Below are 25616 nucleotides of genomic sequence, written 5' to 3' on the forward strand. Positions count from 1 at the left end.
ATGGACCCTCAGCGGCTGACCATACACCAGCTCCACTGATGAAGAGTGAAGGTCTTCTTTGGGGGCCGTGCGAAGGCCCAACAGGACCCACGGTAGCTTGTCTGCCCATCCAGCGTCCTGGAGGCTGGCTCTCAGGGCGGCCTTCATTGACTGGTGGAAGCGTTCGCAGAGGCCATTCGCCTGTGGGTGTTAGGCCGTGGTGCGATGTAATTTGACACCGAGTCCTTGGACCACTGCATTCCAGAGCTCGGAGGAAAACTGCGGTCCCCTGTCTGACGAAATATCGGCGGGTACTCCGAAACGGGCGATCCAGGAGGAAATGAATGCCCTGGCCACGTCTGCCGAAGTAGTGGATGACAGGGGGACCGCCTCCGGCCATCTGGTGGTGCGGTCAACCATGGTCAGGATGTGTGAAAAACCATGGGAGGATGGGGGTGGTCCTACCAGGTCCACGTTGACGTGGTCAAAACGTCGCTTCGGAACGGTGAAGGTGGCCAACGGAGCTTTGATGTGGCGCTGTACCTTGGCCTTTTGGCAGACCACGCAGGTGTTGGCCCAGTCGCGGACATCTTTATGCATGCCATGCCATACAAATTTCGCTGACATCAGTTTCTGAGAGGCCTTCATTCCAGGGTGTGACAACCCATGTATGGCGTCGAACACTTTGCGGCGCCAGACGACCGGCATGACAGGGCGAGGATCCTGTACGGAGACGTCACACAACAACGTGGTACCTGCCGAATGGAACTTGACGTTAGCCAACTGGAGGCCAGTGATGGCCGTTCGGTAAGCTTGGACTTCCGGGTCTGAGGCTTGGTCCGCTGCCATGAGGGCGTAGTCGATGCCCAAATGAACCGTATTGACGATCGCGCGGGAGAGGGCAGTCTGCCACCAGGTTGTCCTTACCGGCCACGTGCCGTATATCCGTGGTGAATTCGGTTATGTAGGTCAGTTGGCGCTGCTGTCGGGCTGACCATGGTTCGGCGGTCTTGGACATTGCAAAGGTCAGCGGCTTATGGTCCACAAAAGCGGTGAAAGGGCGTCCTTCCAGAAGGAACCGAAAATGGCGGATGGCCAGAAAAAGGGCGAGCAACTCCCAGTCGAACGTGCCGTATGCTCTCTCGTTCCGCCGTAGTTGACGGCTGAAGAATGCCAACGGCTGCCACGTCCCGTTCACCCACTGCTGTTGCACGGCACCGACTGCGTAGTCCGACGCGTCAGTGGTGAGGGCGATGGTGGCTCCTGGCAGCGGGTGCGCCAGCATAGTCGCGTTGGCTAAGGCGCTTTTGGTGCCGGCGAACGCTCGGGCCATGTCATCCATCCAGTCTACCGGGTTCTTGCCAGTCTTGCCCTTGAGGGCCTCATACAGGGGCTGCATGAGTAGTGCCGCCTTAGGCACGAAACGGTGGTAAAAGTTTACCGTGCCTAGGAATTCCTGCAGGGCCTTTATGTTCTGCGGGCGTGGAAAGGATGTCAACGCCTCTACCTTCGAAGGTAAAGGAACCACACCCTCTGAGGTGATGTGATGCCCCAGGAAGTCAATTTGGTGCAGGCCAAACTGACACTTGGCTGGGTTGATAATCAGGCCGTGTTGGCTGAGGCATCGAAAAAGGGTACGTAGGTGACAGCTATGTTCTTCCTTAGTAGGACAGGCAATTAGAATATCGTCCAGGTAGATGAAGAGGAACTTGAGGTCCCGCAGCACGGAGTCCATCAGGCATTGGAAAGCCTGGGCGGCATTCTTCAACCCAAACGGCATCCGTAAAAACTCGAAGGGGCCGAATGGGGTGATGACTGCGGTCTTCTGGATGTCTTGTGGATGAACTGGGACCTGGTGGTAGCCCCGGACGAGGTCGACTTTTGAGAACACGGTGTTCCCTGCCAAATGGGCAGAGAAATCCTGGATATGGGGGATCGGGTACCGATCAGGACTGGTGGCGTCGTTTAGTCGTCGATAGTCGCCGCATGGCCGCCATCCGCCGCCAGGCTTCGGGACGATATGGAGGGGTGAAGACCAGGGACTATTCGACCGGCGAATAATCCCTAACCGTTCCATGGTTGCGAACTCCGCCTTTGCGACCGCCAGCTTGCCAGGTTCTAGGCGCCGGGCCTGCGCATAGACCGGGGGGGCCGTTGGTGGTGATGTGGTGTTCCACACCATGTTTTGTGGCTGTGGAGGAGAACGTGGATCTTGTCAGGTCGGGGAATTCGCTGAGCAGGCGAGCAAACTCATCAGGAGTCGGGAACGCACAGGAGACGGTGCGTGACGTAGTGTTACTGCGGCAACACGGAAGAGAATTAAAAGTTGCTGCGTTGATCAGCCGCCGGTTCCTAACGTCGACCAGGAGGCTGTTGGCGCACAGGAAATCCGCGCCGAGGAGGGGCTGGGAAACTTTGGCCGTAACAAACTCCCAGTGAAAACGTTGCCCCCCGAGGCACAACTCCACTCGCCGTCTGCCGAAGGTCCGAATTGTTCCGCCATTGGCTGCTTCAAGGGCAGGGCCATGATTCCCCGTCTGCACATCGAGGGCGGACGCAGGTAAAATGCTGCACTGCGCTCCGGTGTCGCACAGAAAATGCAGACCGGAGAGAGTATCAGTGATGAAGAGCAATTTTCCCCGCGTTGCCGATCACCATCGCGGCCGCGGGGTGCCCGTTAGACCCGTTCCTCGGTGGTCGCAGTGTCAATCGTTGGTTTTTTGGGGGAAAACTGCAGGGAGGGCGGCAACGCTTCGCTTTCGCGCCGAACTGCGCGTGGTAGAAACACAGCCCAGCAGGCGGACGAGCTGGGGCGGTGTCTGCGGGGGGTGGGTGCCTCGTGGCGGCGCAGTACTGCCGAGTTAGTGAAAATTTTGTCAGCCTCTGCAGCGAGTGATGCGTAGTCTTCAACTTCAGATCTGGCCAGGGCAGCTTGTACCTGTTCAGGCAGTTGGCTGAGGAAAATCTCGCGGAATAGGAAACATTCCCGTTCTGAGCCCAGGAGTGTGAGCATTTGGCTTATCAACTCTGAAGGCTTGGAGTGCCCGAGCCCGGGCATAGCGAGTAATCGACGGGCGCGCTCCGATTTTGTGAGCCCGAAAACCTGCAGTAACCGCGCCTGGAGGGTTTCATACTTGCACTCCGTTGGGGGGTTTTCGAGGAGGCTGACGATCCGAGAGGCGGTAGAGCTGTCGAGTGCGGAGACCACGTAAAGATACTTGGTCTGATCCGCATCGATGTTCCTCAGGGCGAACTGGGCCTCGACCTGAATAAACCACGAGGGCGCTTGCTGCTCCCAGAACTGCGGTAGCTTTCGGGAAATGGCGTTCGCTTCCATGCTGTGCTCTTCTTTTGTGAAAACGTTCACAAAAACGGGGTCATCAATGTAGGAATTAACGAATTCCTATGAATAACTGAGATCGACACCAGAGAACGATTAAACAGGTCTTTGCTCAACGGAGATGCCACGAGGACTGACTGGGCAGTCCTGATTTTGCGACGTGACGTCATCGTGTTTGCCCGCGTTTTCCCGCGCTCTTAAAGGGGCCACGCCCCATATGTGCAAACCCTATATACAAAACACAGTAATGCCTAACACAATGGTACAGGTTTAGGCTGGTGTTAGAACATCGTTAAAGAGAATTATATACAGGTAGCCAGAGTCATTCAGTGGTTCTGCCACAATAGTTCTATTTCTCACTGCAGCCCTTTCTGTGTCAGTAAGTAATTAAGAATGAGAAAAACCATTTGACTCATCTTAGCTCATGGGTTATGAATTTAATATATTAGTTACTGAATCATGAAGATCTGTTTCCCTCAATCACTAGATTAGTTTGACACTGTCCAAATTCAATCCACACAGGACATTTTCACACGCTAGAGAGGAGATTTTACCCCATCAGTCGGGAATAAATTTGAAACCAATGTGAAAAGACAGTGTCCAACTCACTGCATCATGTGGTTCCTCACTTAACTTCAAACTTATCAGCTATATAAGAGTTACTTTTTTAACATTTAGCTTATTTTTGGAATGAGCATCAATCTCATTACATGATTCAGCATTAATATGTCATAATTCTGTAAACAGAATATGCAGGCATTTAACTCTGCCTTCAACTCTAATTTACTTGAATTTCAGTGGTGCATTCAGTCTGAGGCTATGCAGAGCCTGCTGAATCTTAAAGCTCATACTTTCTTCTCAATACAGCAATAAACAAAGCAGTCTGAAATCAGAGAATATGGGACAATAAGGTATCTTTGGGGCGCAATCCTTCATTAGTTCTGTGGAGCATTTCCAACATTTCTGTTTATATTTTAAGGTTCTGTAATTCAATTTTCCTTCTGGATGCTTCCTTTATTTCAAACAAAACCGTTATTTAAAAAATAAACACTTTCTTTACGCAGCCATCCATATGTACAAAACCAGTATAGCTCACCAAATAACCTTTGACCCATAGTAACATTATATTGGTATTCATAGCCGGACATGGAATATAGCTCAGAATTATCATAGTTTGCCATTCTACAGTTAGAAAATGTATCTACCCGAAAGCTCTCCTAAAGTCAGTGCAAAAGCTTTCAATCACCAGTCACTTTTTAAAAACTATTTGTTTTGGGGGTGTGGGCAACGCTGGCAAGGCCACATTTCTTGCCGATCCTTAATTGCCTTGAGTAGGTGGTGGTGAGATTTCTCCTTGAACCACTTGTAGTGATGGTGCTGGATAGGGAATTCCAGGATTTTGACTTTCATTAACAACCATAAAGTAATTTATTTTGTTCTAAAAAATATATTTTATGAGCATAGTGCTCAAATTTATCACATCTAGGATATTATAATACTCACTGAATCAATCACCCTGAATTCTCTTTTATGAAGGTACAGTTCTTTGGTGATAAGTTTTGGGTCAAAGCAAAAATACTTCAGTTTTTTTAATATTGGAGTTGTCATAGTATAATTCTATTTGAATAATGATTTGCAAGTACATATTCGTATGTATTGAGCTAACCTATTTGCAGTAGGTTTTCATATCATCTGCACCGGTTATACAGGTGCAGAGCAGCTGCACAGGGATTGTAAAATTGGGGGCACAAGCCTTCAAAAATTCTTTGCATCAGATAAACAGTTGGGCGCAATAGCCTGTTTCTGTGCTGTAGATTCTATGTAATTCCAGGAAACTTATTTTGAATGGGTACAAAGAAAGCTTCATGTACAAATGAGTTCTTAAAGTGGAAAAGGCTCTGGATTTTTTTTGCAATGTATTGTGTTTTTAACAATATTTCTGAAATGTTTGTGAATATGAACATGTGGAGTTATTTTTCAAGGCCAATTATTTGCTCTTTATGGTAAGTCTGCATTTAAACATCCACAAAGTACCATTATTGTCTGCTAAGTCACCACAAAACAGACTTTAAGTGAATAATTTGCAGGATTTCAGCAGCGCAATAAGAAGTTTATTCACTATCAACTTTCAAATAATCTCAAGGACTCCCAAGACATCTAGTTGCTGAGTCCAATGGCAGGCAGCAAATGAAGGCAAAGTTTATCATTCGGGCTGCTTTTGGTGCTGTCCAAAACTAATATTTCATGATCAGTCATACAAAATGAAAGAAGAGGCATGCCACAGAAATCAGTAGACACCAAAAATCGCTCTAGGTGTACCTGCCATTCTGCCACCAACCACATTTGCTGGCCTTGGCACTCCTACCTGCTAATGTGCTAATGATTGAGCAGAACTGCCTCCACAGACTCTCAGGAGGGAGCATGTCGCAGAGATGCAACACTACAACCCCTTTGGAGTGGGAGTCCTAAAGTGCTAAAGTAACTCTTCTTGCACTCACCTTATGCAGTAACACCCACTTTGCCAGCCAAGACACACAGGGAGCAGTGATAGACCACTCTGCCATTTGCTCACAGAGTCTGCATATTGGATTTCATTTCACTTAGTTTTTGCCCGGCACTTCTTTCATCCTTCTCATTTTTAGTCCCAGGAAATGTTACCAATGAGTGAAGATACACTGCGAACATTTCTAAAGACTATGAAAGTTTGCACCCTCACCGACATTTATCTTTAAGTGGCAATATTCTTTAAAAATTCAAGCACATTGTGATTTTTCACACTCCTCTCCTGTTAGAGTAGATCCCCTCGCTGGGAGCTGTGAATTATGACAAAAATAAGCTGCCCAGAAAAATGATGTGCAGTCAGCATTACTACATCTTTGCTTAGATTTGCATATATCTTAGCCATTCTAGACTGAACTGTGCCAGGACCCAGCAGTCTATTCTATTTTGTTCCACTTAACTTGATAACATTACATAAAGAGTAGACCTTGTAGAACCTTAATTTTTGTTTTGGAGAATAGGAGTGATAATTTTTTTCATATAAAATCATGCATTTATGGATAAAAAAATAAACTTCAAAATGTAAACACCTTCAGATGTTACTATTTCTAACTGGCAACTGCAGCTTGAACTGATCTTGGTGCCACTGCACTGCAGTAAATGTCTCCAATATCTTAACAGTTTAAGTGTGTTAAGATCAGAGAGAGGGAGCTAGGTCATACGGAAATCCGGTCCCCATCACTGCGGAATCAGGTCATACTGCAGTCAGCTCCCCATCACTGTGGAAGCAAGTCATTCTGCAGTCTGGTCCCTATGTTTGTAGAAGAAGATCAAGGGAGGGGGGTTAGAGACTAAAGCCAGAATATTAGGAGTGTTCGTCTTTAGACCATCTCTCATTTATCCCGAGTCACATTAACAGGCATAGACAAGAAATGACTGTGTAGTCCCATATTGAACAAGAACAACACTCGCTGACAGACTGTCTATTTTGAAACAAGCTCACTCAGTCTCTGAAACAAACATGTTTGAAATTGGGATACTGGGGTTTGTTTGTTTTTTGTGTTTTTTTAAAGTGTTGGGGCAGATTTTGCGGTGGGGATGATGGCGTACTCTGAGAGTACGCCATCATACCGCCTTTGAAATTGACTTCAAGTTCGGGATTTCCGCATGACTAAATCCTGAACTTGCAATCTGTCAAGTTATGACTTGACAGATGATCCGCACCGACAGGGAAATACTGGTGCAGAGTTGGGCTAATTGCCCACCAACTGCCCAGGAATTACAGACAAAAATGTTACGGTTTGTGAAAGCAGGCACAGGAGCCTGTTTCACAGCAAAAGGAACCACCTTTCCATTCTTTTGCAGGTTATTTGTGATGATTAATGAAGTCGCGTTAATGGTGAAAATAAATAAGAGTTTGCATCCAGCTAGAATCATCTCTTTAAAAGTTGGCAACCGTGGTTAAAGAATAATTTGTAAGGCTGTAAATCCCCTTAGATGTAGTTCAGTAATAGTTAAAATGCTTTAAGGTGTGTATTTTTTTAATTTTCAAAAGTTTTTTTTCATTTTAGACAGGCAGTAATATAATTTGATACCTTGAATAAATACGATACAATTTACTGTAATACAGTTCAATTAATGAAGAGAAAAAAATCTAATATCAATTTGCATCCCCCCCCACCCTCCTTTCTCCTGTGTCACCTTATTCTGTAACTTTATTCCCCTGTGCACCAGTATCCCATTGAACAATTAACTGTGAAGCTTGATGCTGATTCACACATATCTGTCAAAAGGAAACTCAGCGCTTCCACTGATTGGAGCACCAGGCCCACGTGATCGCAGGTTCGCTTCTGCACACACTGCGCCCCTGGGATCCGTGGGCCATTGCGCTGCCCTCGAGTACGCAGCGTCAGAGCGCAAATTTGCGAAGGAGGGTCCCCATCAGGTAAGTTCGTATTCAATTCGGATGCCAGTGGCGTATGCCGCACACTCCAAAATCTGCCCCGTCATCTCTAATCGAGATTGCCCAACCCTTTCCCATTTCTAGCATTTTTCTAACATTTAAAAACGCATGCTCAGTTAACAAAAATGTTTGGTTGTAAATGTCAGACAGTCAGGTGGGAAATGAAGTCTGTGAGCAAGTAAAAGAGCAGAGCAGTACTTGACCCCTGTTTGATGGCGAGTGAAGTAGAAGTGCCATTGCATGAGAGGACAGTTGCACTGTTTGGACTTCCAGACACCCTTCTCAGAGGACACCAATGCGCCATGCCTGGCAGGAGACGGTGGCCAGGGTCAACTCTGTGCATACTACTTGAAGGATCTGGGAACAGGTGCGGGAGAAGACGGCACACTTTAAGGAATCTGGCAATGTTAAGCTATTGAACAGGAGCATGTACCAGGTGCCAGGTAGTTGGCTCAAGCCTGCAAACTGTTCCATTCATTCCTTGCTTATGTCAAGACCTCACACAACCTTATACTGTAGCTCTTTCATTTTCTTATTCTTCAGCATGCCACATATTCAGATTGCAACTTACAATTAAAAATCTTGGCACACTCATATTTTCCAAGGATTTCACACATTAAAATCATTGTAACACAACCTAGCTGCTCAATGCATGGTCACTCACTGATGTCCATAATGGCTGCAGGTCATGCACACGTCTGTCACTGTATGTAAGACTTCAGCTTCCAACATCACAAGACTACTTGTCTGCTTGCCTAACAAGATGGCATATGAAGGGAACAGATCTGGAGAAGGGTTCAGAATCACAAACCCCAATTTCCTTGCAAATAATAGCTTGGAGGAAAGTAGGGAAATATAAAGCCACAGTCACAACCTGCCCTCCAGACTAGTACATCCTGTTCTTAAGTCTTTTTATCACTCATTCCCCCACAGGCATACACACAACTACACAAACATTGCATACATGATCTTGCAATGTAAGCTCTGTTTCAATGTGTACAGTATCTAGAAATCAGCATTCTAATGTTTGTTCTTTTTGTCATTGCAGTTCTGGAAGTGCAAGCTGCCAGCAGTGCCATTGCCCAGAAGAAGACGCACCACATAGCATCCAGCCCCCACCTATATTACGACAGTGACTACACTTCAAAAGTACTTCATTAGCTGTAAAGCACTTTGGGATGGCCTGAGGTCATGAAAGGCGCTATAGAAATGCAAGTCTTTCTTTTTCTTTCTCGCACCAAAGTTTACAATCACTAGCGCAATAGTGCATATCCTAACAAATGCAGTTAGTGAACTTGATTAGGCAACCTCAGGTCAGGCAGACTGCACAGTTAAAGAGCAATAAGTGGTAGTGACAAAGTGTCAAAGGTCCCGTGTACTTTGGGAAATGCAGCAGTGCAGTAAAATTGAGTAGCTCTGTTGTGTTCCTGTTGCTGATCAGCAGAAAAGGAGATGAACAATGCATTAGCCACCCGTTTCACACGTGTAGGTCACACACTAACAGATACTGCAACTAGTTTGGAACAAGCTGTAGGCATAAAATTTGAGACTGGCAATAAACTTGCCTGCCACTGGCAATGTCGTCTCTCTGCTGCAATTTCACCACAGGTGTATTTGTAACAGATGGCAAATTTCCTTCATCATTGGTTGGTCGGTGTGCTAAGGCCTACAGATATAGTTGGTGCCTTAATAGCAGGTGTAAACAGCGTGGCTCTGATTCCCATTGATCTGCCTTCTTCACCTTGTACTACTTCAACCAAGAAATACTGACATTGGGTTACTTTAAATAAACCCCATTATTAAAGTTAACTTGATTGGCTAACAATATGGTAGGCTGTAACTTGCATTTCACTATCTCCCTAAGCGCTTGTGAACGTTGGTATTGAAATACCTATTTTTTTGTCTGTTCTTGTTCTTCTGAGGTCTTATAAATGCTTTACTTGCAGTCGACTTTCCAGTGACTTAACTAACAATGAGCAACTTTTTTTGAGAAGTCTTGAAAAATACTTGCTATCAGTAAATTAAAACTATCCCAAATTTTAAAAAGGGCAAAATATACATTTTAAAATAGAGCAAAAAACTATTAAAAACAACATAGTGCTAAAAAGGTACTGTTAAAATGAGGGCGGAAGGAGGGCGGAGGGAAATTTCATACAAATCCTGTACCCTTTAAAAGCTCTCTTGCTCATGGAGCTTCTCTTAAGCTCATTCAAAATAGTCTTATCAGGCAAATTGCTGAATCCTGGCAAAGAATCCAGGAAATTGAACCAGAATAAACTTCATCTATTTTTACATATAATCTGGGATTTTACATAGAATTACATAGAATCTACAGCACAGAAACAGGCCATTTGGCCCAACTGGTCTGTGCCAGAATTTATGCTCCACACGAGGCTTCTCCCACCCTACTTCAGGTAACCCGATCAGCAGATCCTTCTTCCTCATGTGCTTATCTAGCTTCCCCTTAAATGCATCTATACTATTCGCCTCAACCACTCCCTGTGGTAGCGAGTTCCACATTCTCACCACTCTTTGGGTAAAGAAGTTTCTCCTGAATTCCCCATTGGATTTATTGGCGACTGTCTTATATTTATGGCCCCTAGTTTTGATCTCCCCCACAAGTGGAAACAGCTTTTCTACATCTACCCTATCGAACCCTTTCATAATTTTAAAGGCCTCTATTAGGTCGCCCCATAGCTTTTTTTCTAGAGAAAAGAGCACCAGCCTGTTCAGGCTATATCCTTTTTATAATATGGAGATCAAAACTGTGCACAGTACCAAGTGTGGTTTAACCAAGGTTCGATACAAGTCTAATATAACTTCTCTGCTTTTCAATTCTATCCCTCTAGAAATGGACCCCAGTGCTTGGTTTGCTACTTTTATGGCCTTATTAACCTGTGTCGCTACTTTCAAATGAGACTCTCACATAAAATATGCAATAACCCTATGTGCTAGAAACATTCTCTGCTTGGAAAAGATTACAGTGTAAAAGAATTTAGCAAGAAATTAGGCCTAAAGCCTGCTTGCCCAATTTCTTGATTCCCACATGTCTGATCTGCCTCAAGTCAACAAATCAGAAAATCTAACCTTACATATCTGGTAGTGCAGCATACATTGGTATAGTAGAGTGCAGTGCCAAACAATGATAGGACACAAATACAACTCCCCACACAACAAGCTCCCTATCTTGACCACAGCATCAGCAAGTAGTGCTGAGTGGATCTTGGGCCTCCACTTCAGGAAGAAAAGGAAAATAATTGGGCGAGAATCCCATCCACAAAACAAGAGAGATGGGGATGGGGAATTGCGGGGGGAGCGGCAAGGAGATATACAAGAGTCATGGACAAAAAGAAAATAAGCTAGTGGAAACAAATGTAGAATTTAAATATATACATGTCTGAACATTATTACTTTTTGAGCTATTTGTTTTAGGAGACAATTTAAAGTACCATCGACTCTTCTTAAGCATGTATCTAATTTGCACAAAAGCAATTTAACTGTTTAGGGTACATTGGCTACAGTTGCTACTATTAATCCAAACAGCATTATTTTAAGAAGTCATAATGAATCAGTTTATTTAAAGACACACTTAAGGTTCAACCTGGTGACAAACACCTATAGGATAAACAGAATATTTTGAGGGGAGTTCCAAGTGTTGATTCACTCAGAGAAAATAAATCACACCTTACTGCTCATGAGCAGGCTGTGATCTGGAAAAATCTGCGCTTGGACCGGAGAGTTCCCAGGAGGCGCAGAGTTCCGTTGCTGGGCCTCCCCAAACTGCCGGTGCGCAGGGCCCACATATCCCAGAGGCGCAGGCGGTTCGCAGCATCCCTGGGATCACGTGGGCCATGGGGAGCCAATCAGAGAAGGGAATCTCCATTCATAGATTTGACAGGAAGACCTGTCAAATATATAAATAGAGATCACCCCCAAAACATAGTAAAACTTCAAATAATTTTTTTTTAAAACATCACATTTTTAAAATGACTATAAATTACATAAATTATCTATTTTAAACAAAAATTTTATTTATTGAAAAAAAATTAAAGTTTTTAACGGGGCTAAAAATAAATTTACCTTTCTTTAAAGTATTTTAAAATGATAAATCAGTGGAAACATTTTTTTGTTTACTTTTTTCAATTCTTATCCTGGTAAAAGCAGGTCTTGCGCCGCGCCTGCTTTTACCAGGCGCAATAATTGTAAGTGTTTTCTGCGGGTGAAGGGTCTCCAAAAAACGGAACTCTCCACCTGCAGAGGCCCTGCTCCAGCGTAGCCGGAGGATCTGTCAAGAGCTTTCTTGACAGATCGGAAATGCCGGTTTCCAGCGCATGCGCAGTGCATGCCTAAAACCAGCATTTCCGTTGGCCCTGCGGGTGAGTACACAGCGCGTACCCACCCATAGGGACCGGAATTTCTGCCTCAACATATTTAGGAGGTTGTAGCACTAAAGGCGTGCAGATGCTCCAAGGTAGAACTACACATACATTTACAAAGTAATGTAAAATGGCTGATTTGCTTACCAGTTCCGCATCTAATTATTTTTCTATTATTCTCATTGTAAAGAAATTTCTTCTTTCCCTAAAAAATGAAAAAATGTTTTAAATAAGAAAATATAAAATTACCCGATGACTCAACTACTTGTAATAAATCTCATAAAAAAATGTACACCATCAACTTTGACAAAATAAACCTTGCTGCTATCTGTTATACAGAGAAGTCAAGGCAATGTCGCTTTCTTATTCTCTATAAAAGGACTGCCAACCAAAATACAGACCTTGAATTCCAGTAAAGGTTCTCATCCAACTAAAATAAAATCTAAATTACCTCTGCAGTAAGATAAAGTACTTATTAACCAGTTATTCTGCATTATTCTCAATAAACTATAGCTTAATTTACCTAAGCTGTAATAAAAATGTATCTCTTCCAAACTAATTCCTGACGAAGGGTTTCGACCTGAAACGTTGACTCTATTTCTCTCTCCACGGATGTTGCCTGGCCTGCTGAGTTTTTCCAGCATTTTCTGTTGTTATTTCGGATTTCCAGCATCCACAGTATTTTGCTATCGTAATTCGTGTCAGCCGTGGCCCAGTTGATAGGACTTTTGTCTTTGAGTCAGAAGGTTGTTGGTTCAGGTCCCACTCCAGAGACTTGAGCACAAAAATCTAGGCTGACACTCCCGTGCACTGCTGAGGGAGTGCTGCATTGTCAGAGGTGCTGTCTTTTGGGTGAGATGTTAAACCAAGGTCCCGCCTGTTCTTTCAGGTGGACATAAAAGATTCCATAACACTATTTCGAAGAAGAGCAGGGGCGTTATCCCTGGTGGCCTGGCCAATATTTATCCCTCAATCAACATCACTAAAACAGATTATCTGGTCATTGTCGCATTGCTGTTTGTGGGAACTGGCTGTGAGCAAATTGGCTGCTGCGTTTCTTACATTACAACAGTGACTACACTTCAAAAGTATTTAATTGACTGTTGAACGTCCCAAGGGTACACAGAGCTGGTGGTCCCCTCCAATAAATTGCCAGGAGTAACCCAAGGCAGAGACTCTGGAGGCATACTAATTTGGTTTAAAACAGAGCTTAAGAATTGCATCAAATTTATAAAAAAGGGCGAAAACCACATGTGGCTCAAAATTGAGAGGGGGATTATCTCTAACACCAAAGATGTTTTCATTTGCGCACTCTGTATCCTCCCAATGGAATCCCCGTACTTTAAAGAGGACACCTTCTCCAACATTGAGAGGGAGATTATCCAATTCCAGGCCCAGGGGAACGTGTTGATCTGTGGTGACCTCAATTCAAGAACTGGCGAAGAACCAGACTTCAACAATAATCAGGGAAACAATTACATATTCGGGAATAACCACTTCGATATCCCTTCCCATCCATACAGGCATAACTGCGACAAACAGACAAATACTAACGGAAAACAGCTCCTGCAGCTCTGTCGAAGCCTGGGTCTGTACATTGTCAATGGTAGGTTCATGGGAGACCTCCTAGGAAGATCGACCTATTGCTCACCTCTTGGCTGTAGCACCGTAGACTATATGATTATGGATTTGGACCCATCCTCTTTCAGAGCATTCACAGTCAAACCACAAACAACACTGTCAGACCACAGTCAAATTACTATGTATCTTAAAAAGACAGAAACAACCAACACAGAAACACAACCCAGTAAACTGTACAACACCAAAAAATCATACAGATGGGCCAAAAACAGCACGGAAAAATACCAGAAAGCAATTAGCAATCAATCAACTCAAGCTCTCTTGGACACCTTTCTGGAAAACATATACACTCACAATAAAGAAGGCGTAAACCGGGCAGTGAATAACCTAAATAATATTTTTGATAATTTGGCAACAAGGTCAAACTTGAAAGCTCACAAGAACAAACCCAAAACAAAAAACTATGAAAAATGGTTTGACCCAGATTGCCATAACATGAGGAAAAAACTTGGAAAAATATCAAACCAAAAACACAGACAGCCAGAAAACGAGGAATTACGCCTTACTTATTGTCAGACACTAACACAATACAGAAACACACTCAGAACCAAAAAAGAGCAGTATATTAAGAATACACTCAGCTCCATTGAGGAATCCATTGATTCCAATTGTTTCTGGGACAACTGGAATACATTACACAAAAAACAACACGACGAATTGGCCATTCAAAATGGAGACACATGGGAAAACCACTTTGAAAAATTATACCAGAAAAACACACTAAGGCCAGAGCAACACCAAATATGCAAAAAACTGGAAAAGCTCGAAATGGCCATAAAAGATAACCAAAACCCGCTAGACTCCATAATAACAGAAAAAGAACTATTTGAAAAACTCAAGGACCTGCGACCAGGAAAAGCTTGCGGTGCAGACGGCATACTAAGCGAGATGATTAAACACACAGACGATAAAATGAAACTGGCTATCCTAAAACTCTTCAACTTGGTTCTGAGTGTCGGTTACTTCCCTGATATCTGGAACAAAGGACTCATAACGCCCATATACAAAAGTGGGGTCAAAGTCGACCCAAATAACTATCGAGGCATCTGTGTAAACAGTAACCTGGGGAAGGTATTCTGTAGTATCATAAACAAAAGACTTATAAACTTCCTTGAGGAGCACAATGTCTTGAGTAAAAGCCAAATTGGATTCCTACCAAACTATAGAACATCAGATCATATCTTCACCCTACAGACCCTAATTGACAAACATGTTCATCAAAACAAAAGCAAAATCTACGCATGCTTTATAGATTTCCAGAAGGCTTTCGACTCTATCTGGCACGACGGTCTATTCCTGAAACTTATCGAAAGCGGGGTAGGGGGAAAAACATATGATGTAATTAAATCAATGTATACAAACAATAAATGTGCAGTTAAAATTGGAGACAAACAAACAAAATACTTCCCACAGGGGCGGGGGGTGACGCAGGGCTCGCCCATCTCACTGACACTCTTTAATATTTACATAAATGAATTGGCAAAACTACTTGAACAATCTACAGCACCCGGCCTCACCCTATATGAATCCAAGGTTAAATTCCTCCTCTATGCAGATGACCTGGTTCTGCTGTCACCAACTAAGGAGGGTCTACAGCAGAACCTGGATCTGCTGGAGTCGTTCTGCCAGACCTGGGCCCTGACAATAAACCCCCAAAAAACCAAAGTCCTTGTGTTCCAGCAAAGATCCAGACATCAGGGACCCAAAATAAATTTCACACTAGGAACAACCAAAATTGAACAAACCACTAACTACACATACTTGGGCTTAAAAATCAGTTCTATGGGAAATTTTCATCTGGCTGTGAATGAACTGAAAGAGAAAGCAAGAGGGGCTTTCTATGCCATTAAAAAATCAATCCAAATAGAAATCCCAATTAGCATTTGGCTCAAAATTTTTAAATCAGTAATTGAACCAATTGCACTCTATGGCAGTGAGGTATGGGGACCGCTAACACAACACGAATTTGCAAAATGGGACAAACACCCAATTGAGATCCTACATGCAGAATTCTGTAAAAGTATCCTTCGGACTCAAAGGAAAACCGTAAACAATGCATGCAGGGCAGAACTAGGCCAATATCCATTAATAATCACTATCCAAAAAAGAGCCACCAAATTTTGGAAACACCTAAAAATGAGCAACCCCCACTGCTATCATTACGAAGCCCTGAAATGCCAAGAGAGGACCATAAAGAAGAATACCCTCAGTCAACTAGTCCTGGGACTCAGTGAAGTAACTACTAACACTACTAACAATAACCAGCCCCAGGACAGTGACAGCGTAACACAAAGAATTCGACCCAACACAATCGTCACTAAGCAAAAGGAAAAATATCTGTCATATTGGGCAGAAACAACAAAAACCCAAAGCAAACTCAATTGCTACTTGGCCCTAAACAGACAATACAACATGGCTGATTACCTGACCATGGTAAAGGATAGCAAACTGAGAAAAACCTCGACAATGTACAGACTTAGTGAACATAGCCTGGCAATCGAAAAAGGTAGACACAGGCAGACCCGGCTAGCAAGAGAGGACAGGATATGCTCTCACTGCAGTCAGGGAGTGGTGGAGACAGAGATGCACTTCCTCACAGCTTGTAGAAAATATCAGGGCATAAGGGAGAATTTCTACCCAAAATTCACAAAAATATGCCCGGAATTCAGAAATTTGAATGACGACCAAAAACTCCCATACCTACTAGGGGAAGAGAGAAATTGTGTAACCTTAGCGGCACACTATGTTACAGCTTGCCATAAACAGAGGGACAACCACTAAATATAAGAAAAGAGTATATACAAATTATATGAATGTATATTTATACACTCAGGGATATATCTGTTTATACACTGTATGGATAGATCAGTATTTATGTGTTCAGCCATGAATGTTTTTCGATGCTTTGGCAACATAAGATGTACCTTGTCATGCCAATAAAGCGATTTGAATTGAATTGAATTGAAAGGTGCTATTTAAATGCAAGTCTTTTTTTCCTTTCGATACAAGGATTCCTTTAATTTTCACAGGAAACTGACTAGCTGGTTTTCGACTTAATCATAGACAAGGTGCTGTAACTGAAGCGAAGTGAAACGGGGGCACCTAAAGCTGGACACTCATTTAGATTATGCAACAGTGCTTTTCATCAATTAGAAAATAGACATCAAGACATAAACTCCTAGAACCTTTTGTCCAAAAGCCTATACACTGTAGGTGCAAAATCACTCTTCAGTTGTTCGATGCTACTTTATACAATCCCAAAAAAGAAAAAAAAATTAAATATATCGCGACAGCATTATTAACACCAATATCAATCAAGTCAATTTTTTATGCCATGAAGTCAAATTATAAAATAGCATTTTCAAATGTCATTAAAAGCTGAAAAACAGTTTCAGCCAAAAATATCTTCTGCAATTGAAACTATAAATAAAGTACTAAACCGATGCAAGAAATGTTATGCATGTCAGCTAATGAACAAAAGGAAACCAGCAAGTGGACTGCTTAAAACAAATATCGATGAATATTGAGGTTTGTAAATAAGCAGACTTCCTTTGATGCATTCACTGTTATATGGACACAGTTTCCTTAAAGGCTCATTTGTTTAATTTGATTAGAGTACTTTGCTTTAACTAATTTAATTGGCCGTGAATAAGTATAGTAGATGAAGTGTCCTATGGTCACCACTAATATGTTTGAAACATAGCAACTGGCCTACCTATTTTATACATCATAAATAGATTTGGAGAACAAGATGAATCAGGGTTCAGGCAATGATAATGACGGTACAAATAACAATGACATCATTCCTTGCTGTGTCAATCAGATTCAGCAAGTACTCTTGTACTCATCCTTCATGACAATGTACCGCAATTACTATGAACAGTCACATTTCACTAGTCAGGTGATTCATTGCACAGCGAAACAAAATCATATTGACAGGTTAATCAAATCTGTAAAGTTGTTTTAATTCTGAACTTTTCCAGTTAATGTTTAGCAGTTATGAACAACACTGAAACCACTATTGAACAGATTTTTAGATAAATATATATATGCAAAATACCTGTACGTTATAAAAAGAGGGGTGGGGGGGGGGCGCAACAGAGAGGGGGATGGAGGGAAGGGAGAGAGGGGTGGGGGGAGAGAGGGAGGGGTGGGGGGAGAGAGAGAGGGGTGGGGGAGAGAGAGAGGGGTGGGGGGAGAGAGAGAGGGGTGGGGGGAGAGAGAGAGGGGTGGGGGAGAGAGAGAGGGGTGGGGGAGAGAGAGAGGGGTGGGGGGAGAGAGAGAGGGGTGGGGGAGAGAGAGAGGGGAGAGAGAGGGGTGGGGGGAGAGAGAGAGGGGTGGGGGGAGAGAGAGAGAGGGGTGGGGGGAGAGGGGTGGGGGAGAGAGAGGGGTGGGGGAGAGAGAGGGGTGGGGGAGAGAGAGGGGTGGGGGAGAGAGAGGGGTGGGGGGAGAGAGAGGGGTGGGGGGAGAGAGAGGGGTGGGGGGAGAGAGAGAAGGGTGGGGGAGAGAGAGAGGGGTGGGGGGAGAGAGAGGGGTGGGGGGAGAGAGAGAGGTGGGGGTAGAGAGAGGGGTGGGGGGAGAGAGGGGTGGGGGAGAGAGAGGGGTGGGGGAGAGAGAGGGGGCTGGGGGGAGAGAGGGGGCTGGGGGGAGAGCGAGGGGTGGGGGGGGAGAGAGGGGTGGGGGGAGAGAGGGGGTGGGGGGAGAGAGGGGGGGTTGGAGGGAAGGGAGAGAGGGGTGGGGGGGAGAGAGAGAAGGGTGGGGGAGAGAGGGGTGGGGGAGAGAGAGGGGTGGGGAAGAGAGAGGGGGCTGGGGGGAGAGAGAGGGGGCTGGGGGGAGAGAGAGGGGTGGGGGGAGAGAGGGGGGTGGGGGGAGAGAGGGGGGTGGGGGGAGAGAGGGGGGGTGGAGGGAAGGGAGAGGGGGAAGGGAGAGGGGGAAGGGAGAGTGAGAGAAGGAAGACAGAGGGGTCGGGGAGAGGGGTGGGGAGAGAGGTGGGGAATAGAGAGGGATGGGGGAGAGGGGGGGTGGGGAGGAGAGGGGGTGGGGGAGAGAGAGGGGGGTGGGGGAGAGAGAGGGGTGGGGGAGAGGGAGGGGTGGGGAGAGGGAGGGGTGGAGAGAGGGAGGGGTGGGGAGAGGGAGAGGGGTGGGGAAGAGAGGGGGATGGGGGAAGAGAGGGGGATGGGGAAGAGAGGGGGAAGGGGGATGGGGGGAGAGGGGGGTGGGGAGAGTGAGGGGTGGGGGAGAGGGGTGAGGAGGGAGAGAGAGGGGTGGGGAAGAGAAAGAGAGAGAGCGAGAGTGGGGTGGGGAAGAGAGCGAGAGTGGGGTGGGGAAGAGAGCGAGAGTGGGGTGGGGAAGAGAGCGAGAGTGGGGTGGGGAAGAGAGCGAGAGTGGGGTGGGGAAGAGAGCGAGAGTGGGGTGGGGAAGAGAGCGAGAGTGGGGTGGGGAAGAGAGCGAGAGTGGGGTGGGGAAGAGAGCGAGAGTGGGGTGGGGAAGAGAGCGAGAGTGGGGTGGGGAAGAGAGCGAGAGTGGGGTGGGGAAGAGAGCGAGAGTGGGGTGGGGAAGAGAGCGAGAGTGGGGTGGGGAAGAGAGCGAGGGGTGGGGAAGGGAGCGAGGGGTGGGGAAGAGAGCGAGGGGTGGGGGAAGAGAGCGAGGGGTGGGGGAAGAGAGCGAGGGGTGGGGGAAGAGAGCGAGGGGTGGGGGAAGAGAGCGAGGGGTGGGGGAAGAGAGCGAGGGGTGGGGGAAGAGAGCGAGGGGTGGGGGAAGAGAGCGAGGGGTGGGGGAAGAGAGCGAGGGGTGGGGGAAGAGAGCGAGGGGTGGGGGAAGAGAGCGAGGGGTGGGGGAAGAGAGCGAGGGGTGGGGGAAGAGAGCGAGGGGTGGGGGAAGAGAGCGAGGGGTGGGGGAAGAGAGCGAGGGGTGGGGGAAGAGAGCGAGGGGTGGGGGAAGAGAGCGAGGGGTGGGGGAAGAGAGCGAGGGGTGGGGGAAGAGAGCGAGGGGTGGGGGAAGAGAGCGAGGGGTGGGGGAAGAGAGCGAGGGGTGGGGGAAGAGAGCGAGGGGTGGGGGAAGAGAGCGAGGGGTGGGGGAAGAGAGCGAGGGGTGGGGGAAGAGAGCGAGGGGTGGGGGAAGAGAGCGAGGGGTGGGGGAAGAGAGCGAGGGGTGGGGGAAGAGAGCGAGGGGTGGGGGAAGAGAGCGAGGGGTGGGGGAAGAGAGCGAGGGGTGGGGGAAGAGAGCGAGGGGTGGGGGAAGAGAGCGAGGGGTGGGGGAAGAGAGCGAGGGGTGGGGGAAGAGAGCGAGGGGTGGGGGAAAGAGAGCGAGGGGTGGGGGAAAGAGAGCGAGGGGTGGGGGAAAGAGAGCGAGGGGTGGGGGAAAGAGAGCGAGGGGTGGGGGAAAGAGAGCGAGGGGTGGGGGAAAGAGAGCGAGGGGTGGGGGAAAGAGAGCGAGGGGTGGGGGAAAGAGAGCGAGGGGTGGGGGAAAGAGAGCGAGGGGTGGGGGAAAGAGAGCGAGGGGTGGGGGAAAGAGAGCGAGGGGTGGGGGAAAGAGAGCGAGGGGTGGGGGAAAGAGAGCGAGGGGTGGGGGAAAGAGAGCGAGGGGTGGGGGAAAGAGAGCGAGGGGTGGGGGAAAGAGAGCGAGGGGTGGGGGAAAGAGAGCGAGGGGTGGGGGAAAGAGAGCGAGGGGTGGGGGAAAGAGAGCGAGGGGTGGGGGAAAGAGAGCGAGGGGTGGGGGAAAGAGAGCGAGGGGTGGGGGAAAGAGAGCGAGGGGTGGGGGAAAGAGAGCGAGGGGTGGGGGAAAGAGAGCGAGGGGTGGGGGAAAGAGAGCGAGGGGTGGGGGAAAGAGAGCGAGGGGTGGGGGAAAGAGAGCGAGGGGTGGGGGAAAGAGAGCGAGGGGTGGGGGAAAGAGAGCGAGGGGTGGGGGAAGAGAGCGAGGGGTGGGGGAAGAGAGCGAGGGGTGGGGGAAGAGAGCGAGGGGTGGGGGAAGAGAGCGAGGGGTGGGGGAAGAGAGCGAGGGGTGGGGGAAGAGAGCGAGGGGTGGGGGAAGAGAGCGAGGGGTGGGGGAAGAGAGCGAGGGGTGGGGGAAGAGAGCGAGGGGTGGGGGAAGAGAGCGAGGGGTGGGGGAAGAGAGCGAGGGGTGGGGGAAGAGAGCGAGGGGTGGGGGAAGAGAGCGAGGGGTGGGGGAAGAGAGCGAGGGGTGGGGGAAGAGAGCGAGGGGTGGGGGAAGAGAGCGAGGGGTGGGGGAAGAGAGCGAGGGGTGGGGGAAGAGAGCGAGGGGTGGGGGAAGAGAGCGAGGGGTGGGGGAAGAGAGCGAGGGGTGGGGGAAGAGAGCGAGGGGTGGGGGAAGAGAGCGAGGGGTGGGGGAAGAGAGCGAGGGGTGGGGGAAGAGAGCGAGGGGTGGGGGAAGAGAGCGAGGGGTGGGGGAAGAGAGCGAGGGGTGGGGGAAGAGAGCGAGGGGTGGGGGAAGAGAGCGAGGGGTGGGGGAAGAGAGCGAGGGGTGGGGGAAGAGAGCGAGGGGTGGGGGAAGAGAGCGAGGGGTGGGGGAAGAGAGCGAGGGGTGGGGGAAGAGAGCGAGGGGTGGGGGAAGAGAGCGAGGGGTGGGGGAAGAGAGCGAGGGGTGGGGGAAGAGAGCGAGGGGTGGGGGAAGAGAGCGAGGGGTGGGGGAAGAGAGCGAGGGGTGGGGAAGAGAGCGAGGGGTGGGGAAGAGAGCGAGGGGTGGGGAAGAGAGCGAGGGGTGGGGAAGAGAGCGAGGGGTGGGGAAGAGAGCGAGGGGTGGGGAAGAGAGCGAGAGAGGGGGAAGAGAGCGAGAGAGGGGTGGGAAGAGAGCGAGACAGGGGTGGGAAGAGAGCGAGACAGGGGGGGAAGAGAGCGAGACGGGCGGGGAAGAGAGCGAGAGAGGGGTCGGGTTGAGAGCGAGAGAGGGGTGGGGGAAGACAGCGAGTGAGGGATGGGGGAAGAGTGCAAGGAGTGTGGTGGGGGAGGAGAGCATGGGAGGGATGGGGAAGAGAGCAAGAGCGGGTGGGGGGATGAGAGCGAGAGAGGGGGGGAGGAAGAGAGCGAGAGAGGTTGGGTGGCAGAGAGAGAGGTGGGGGAAGAGAGAGGGAGGAGCGGGGCGAAGAGAGCGAGAGAGGTTGGGTGGCAGAGAGAGAGAGAGGGGTGGGTGGAAGACAGAGAAGGGTGGGGGGGGTGGAAAGAGAGAGAAAGAGAGGTTCGGGAAAGCGAGAGAGACAGAGGTGGGAGAGAATGCCGTGTGTCAAATTTATAATTAACTCAATTTATTACAGTAAATAGTAACAATAAATACAGCAGGAATGCTACTCTAATCATATGTCATCTCTGGAGCATGATACGAATATTACAGACAGAGGGCCTGAAGGTGTTCATGCCAACCTACACTATTATTTACTGAGCAGAAAAGCACCTGCTACTCAAAAGCTGCTTTAATTTTTTTCTGTTCAACATTTATTTAAATTTAACTCTTAATGTATTTTCAAAATAGACTGAATGTTAAATAGTGTAATTACCACATTCAGTCAGTGTGCAGAACTAGTACACAGTAAGTAAACTGGTTCACTTGAATTCTTTTTGACTATAAAAAAAGACTTTTCATTATATCCAAAATCACTATTAGCAGTTGCAACTTCATTGTTTTTCAAAAGAGTATTTAATTGGGAAGCCAGGGAGGTAATATTTACATTACTGTATTTCTTTAGTTGTTCTAGTTATTAATATCTTCAATTTTGCTCTGGAATTGTGGCTTAACTGAAAACTTCAGAATGTTTTTTAAAATGTAGAATTGCAAACTTTTTTGACTTGCTCTCACAAATTAAAATACGTCCATAAAACATCTAAAAACAACTTGATTTTGGTTGTGCCCACCATCACAAAGAATAGTTTCAATGACAGGTATATAGGCACAAACTCCATATTGGTAACTGTTCTGAAGGTAAACCTGAAAATGAAGGGTGTTTTAGCTTGTGAAATTTTCAATTATTATAAAAGATGCTTCCGTTTAATAAAAACAGCAACTCAAACTTTTATTTATAGTGAATGTTTCAAGATCCCTTCAAGTTTTGCCATGGAAAACATTCAACAAATGTTCCTTACATTTTTTGAACAAATTCACCTTATTTTATACAATCCTAACACATATTTTGGCATGAAAACTGTTTTTCCGAAGATGGTTAAGTTAGAGAAAAAGAATATTTCACAAATTGATTGCACCACTTCTTGGGCTGATACATCGCCATTACTCCAAAAGAAAATAGGGAACCATTACACGACTCGTAATGTAGCGCACCAAGCTAATGAAAGTATCACTGGGAACGTACATATAAAAACTTGCAGAATTGCTTACAGTCAATATAAACAGCGCACATTTCTAAATCCAGTAATTAAAACGGCAAACTGCTTTCTCAGAACTTATGAATTAAAATGAATTTTTATAATGTCAGAAAAGCAAATTGCACAAAATGCTTCCTTTCACAAATAATGTAAGTTACTTTAAATATGAATTCTACAAGTAATATTTCAAAGCAATACTCAAAGGTGAACTTGTCACAATTTTACTCTCTATTTTGATCATGTAAAATTCTCAGAAACAAAAGCGCATTCCAAATAGCGCTAACTTTGGCTGGGGAATTAAATATTAGACTTTAAGCAACTGTGGTGTAAAAATACTGCTACGGAGGTTGGGGTAAAGGCAGGCAAAATCAATTCCTATCCTTTGTCAATACAAAATCGTATCAACATCAAGCGTGGGTTTGCACAATAGGACTCGGAAACCAAAATATTGGTTGTACCGTAAACTTAACAGGGGTTCCCTGTCTTAGAAGACTGTGCAAACCGGTTTCTTTAAAATCTATTATGCCATCTAACCTATACTGAAACCAACCATTTTGCAGCAAGTTCGCTCCATTATCTCCCAAAGAGGTCCTCTCAAAGCAGCTTGTGACACTTTTGGTGTGCTTCGTGAAACGTTTACGTGAGAATTATTGCAAACATTTCCGTGCAACAACAACAAAATTAGAAGAGGAATGAACAATTGGAATCTTTTTGCTTTGTCACAACGTAAAATCAATATAACACCGTATGGTGTCTGCTGCACTTTTACTGCCCTCAACAGCGAGAGCAGCAACACAAACATTGCTAGAGTCTGGAAGGAAAATATTCGGTAGTTCCTGTGGCCGGCTCCTGCCCTGTCAGTGACGGGGAGCTGTCTTCCTACCTGTCAGCACAGCGCTGTTCTCGTGTTTGCATTCAGCTCAGCAGAATTCACTCAGAAATAAGCACGGTAGCACACCCAGCCCGCATCCACTGCTTTTTCATTAAACAGCTTCAAATGACACCGCGTCAGGAAGGGGGGGGGGGGGGAGTAATACATGCATGCATATATGCATGTATATATACATATAAAAAAAGTAATTTCTTACATCAAACAGACAGGAAGAGAAGATGTGGGCGGACTCTCCAGTGCTCGGTGGATGTGTGGTGGTTGCTGTGGCGATAAGGGTTTGTCCAGTTCAACTGTCCTCAATCTCGAGTCTCCCCTAATCAGTGGGGGGGAGACTGTACTTCCCGTGGAATCTCACACAAGAGACTATTTTATATATAGATATATATATATATATTAAACCAACAACAGAAAAAAAATGAAGAAGGAAAACAAAATCACTCGCTCGCCTCTCCGCTGCAAATGTGTCAAGACTTGCTGGAGAGAGAGAAGCGCCCGCTGTCCTGCCTGTCGGTCCAGAGCCAGAGCACGCGCTTCGCTTCACTCCGCTCCGCCACGTTCCACTCCCGGGCTAAGGTTCCACAGCCGCGCCGCGCGCCCGCCCGTCCTCCCCGCCCCGCGCTCCCAGCCTACGATCCCAGTGCAAGCTTCACTTCACTTCACTCAGGCTGCACGCGCCACGGGGACAAGAGGAGAGGGAGAGGGGTGGGTCGGGGCAAAGCATGCATTAAAGATGAAGAGAATACAGCTCTGTGCAGGAGATGCGCGTGCACGACCAAGGTTAATTAATTCTCACTGTAAATCCTCCAGTCGGTGGGAACCCTGCAGTCAGAGATGGGAAGTAAAGGAAAGCCAATTGGACAGTCCCCTCAAATGACATGTGACCACTATTACTGGGAAATACGTACGTCATGTCTTACATGTAAAAAAAAATCAGTATCGTTGTGGATTCAGGACCGTCATGTGCGATGAGCGTTCTGTTGCTTTCCTTGTGTTGCAAATAAGTATTGCACCACTTAATCAAACCGAATATCTGACCCAGAACGTCCTGTTTCTCCTTGATTTAACATTTTCTCTTCCTAATCCGTTATTACCTAATATTGAAAGGAAATGCATTTTTTGTAAACTTATTGGACAAGTGGGGATTTTTCTCCATTTTTGGAAAATAAAGGAGTACCAAAGGTTTGGGCTTCTTCTGTCAGACTGCTTTGCACAAGTGATGTGAGAGAAATTTTCCTAAGGGCAATGTTTTGGTGCGCGTTGAACCTGCATCATTTTTACGGCAGACGTTAACCCGATTGTTTCAAACGACTTCAGTATTCGCACCAAAAGACTGCCCATTGGAAATGACCCCATGCTGTTTTCCAATGAGCCTGACATCATTGTAACATAAAAACATAATTGCATTCTGCGTTTACAAACAGTGCTGTTTAAGTTGTCAATGTTGGAGGAGAATTTATACATGCCAACCTAAAAATATGGCAAAAGCTGACCAGCTGCTTCAGAAAAGCTGGAAAAAGGTGACAACTCAAAAAGTGAGCAATAACTTAAAAACAAATCTGAATATAAGCCTATGGCCAGTACTACTGCTTTATAGTTACTG

The 25616-nt window shown here is 46.7% G+C and overlaps 1 protein-coding gene across 3 annotated transcripts in view; it reads right to left on the minus strand.

Moving 5' to 3' along the window:
- Positions 1-24849, minus strand: part of LOC147121444 (1-phosphatidylinositol 4,5-bisphosphate phosphodiesterase beta-4-like) — a 911912-nt gene extending 887063 nt beyond the window's left edge. For all 3 annotated transcript variants that reach the window (XR_015077544.1, XM_085981700.1, XM_085981698.1), the window contains exons 1-2: positions 24213-24849; positions 12305-12362 (exon numbers count right to left, since the gene is read on the minus strand). The gene's annotated coding sequence lies outside the window, so the exon portion shown is untranslated. The remainder of the gene's footprint in view (positions 1-12304; positions 12363-24212) is intronic.
- Positions 24850-25616: the final 767 nt, after the last annotated feature.

The sequence above is a fragment of the Somniosus microcephalus genome, chromosome 3 (assembly GCF_052327205.1).
Source record: "Somniosus microcephalus isolate GS21.2 chromosome 3, FLI_Smic_1.0, whole genome shotgun sequence".
Taxonomy (NCBI): Eukaryota; Metazoa; Chordata; class Chondrichthyes; order Squaliformes; family Somniosidae; genus Somniosus; species Somniosus microcephalus.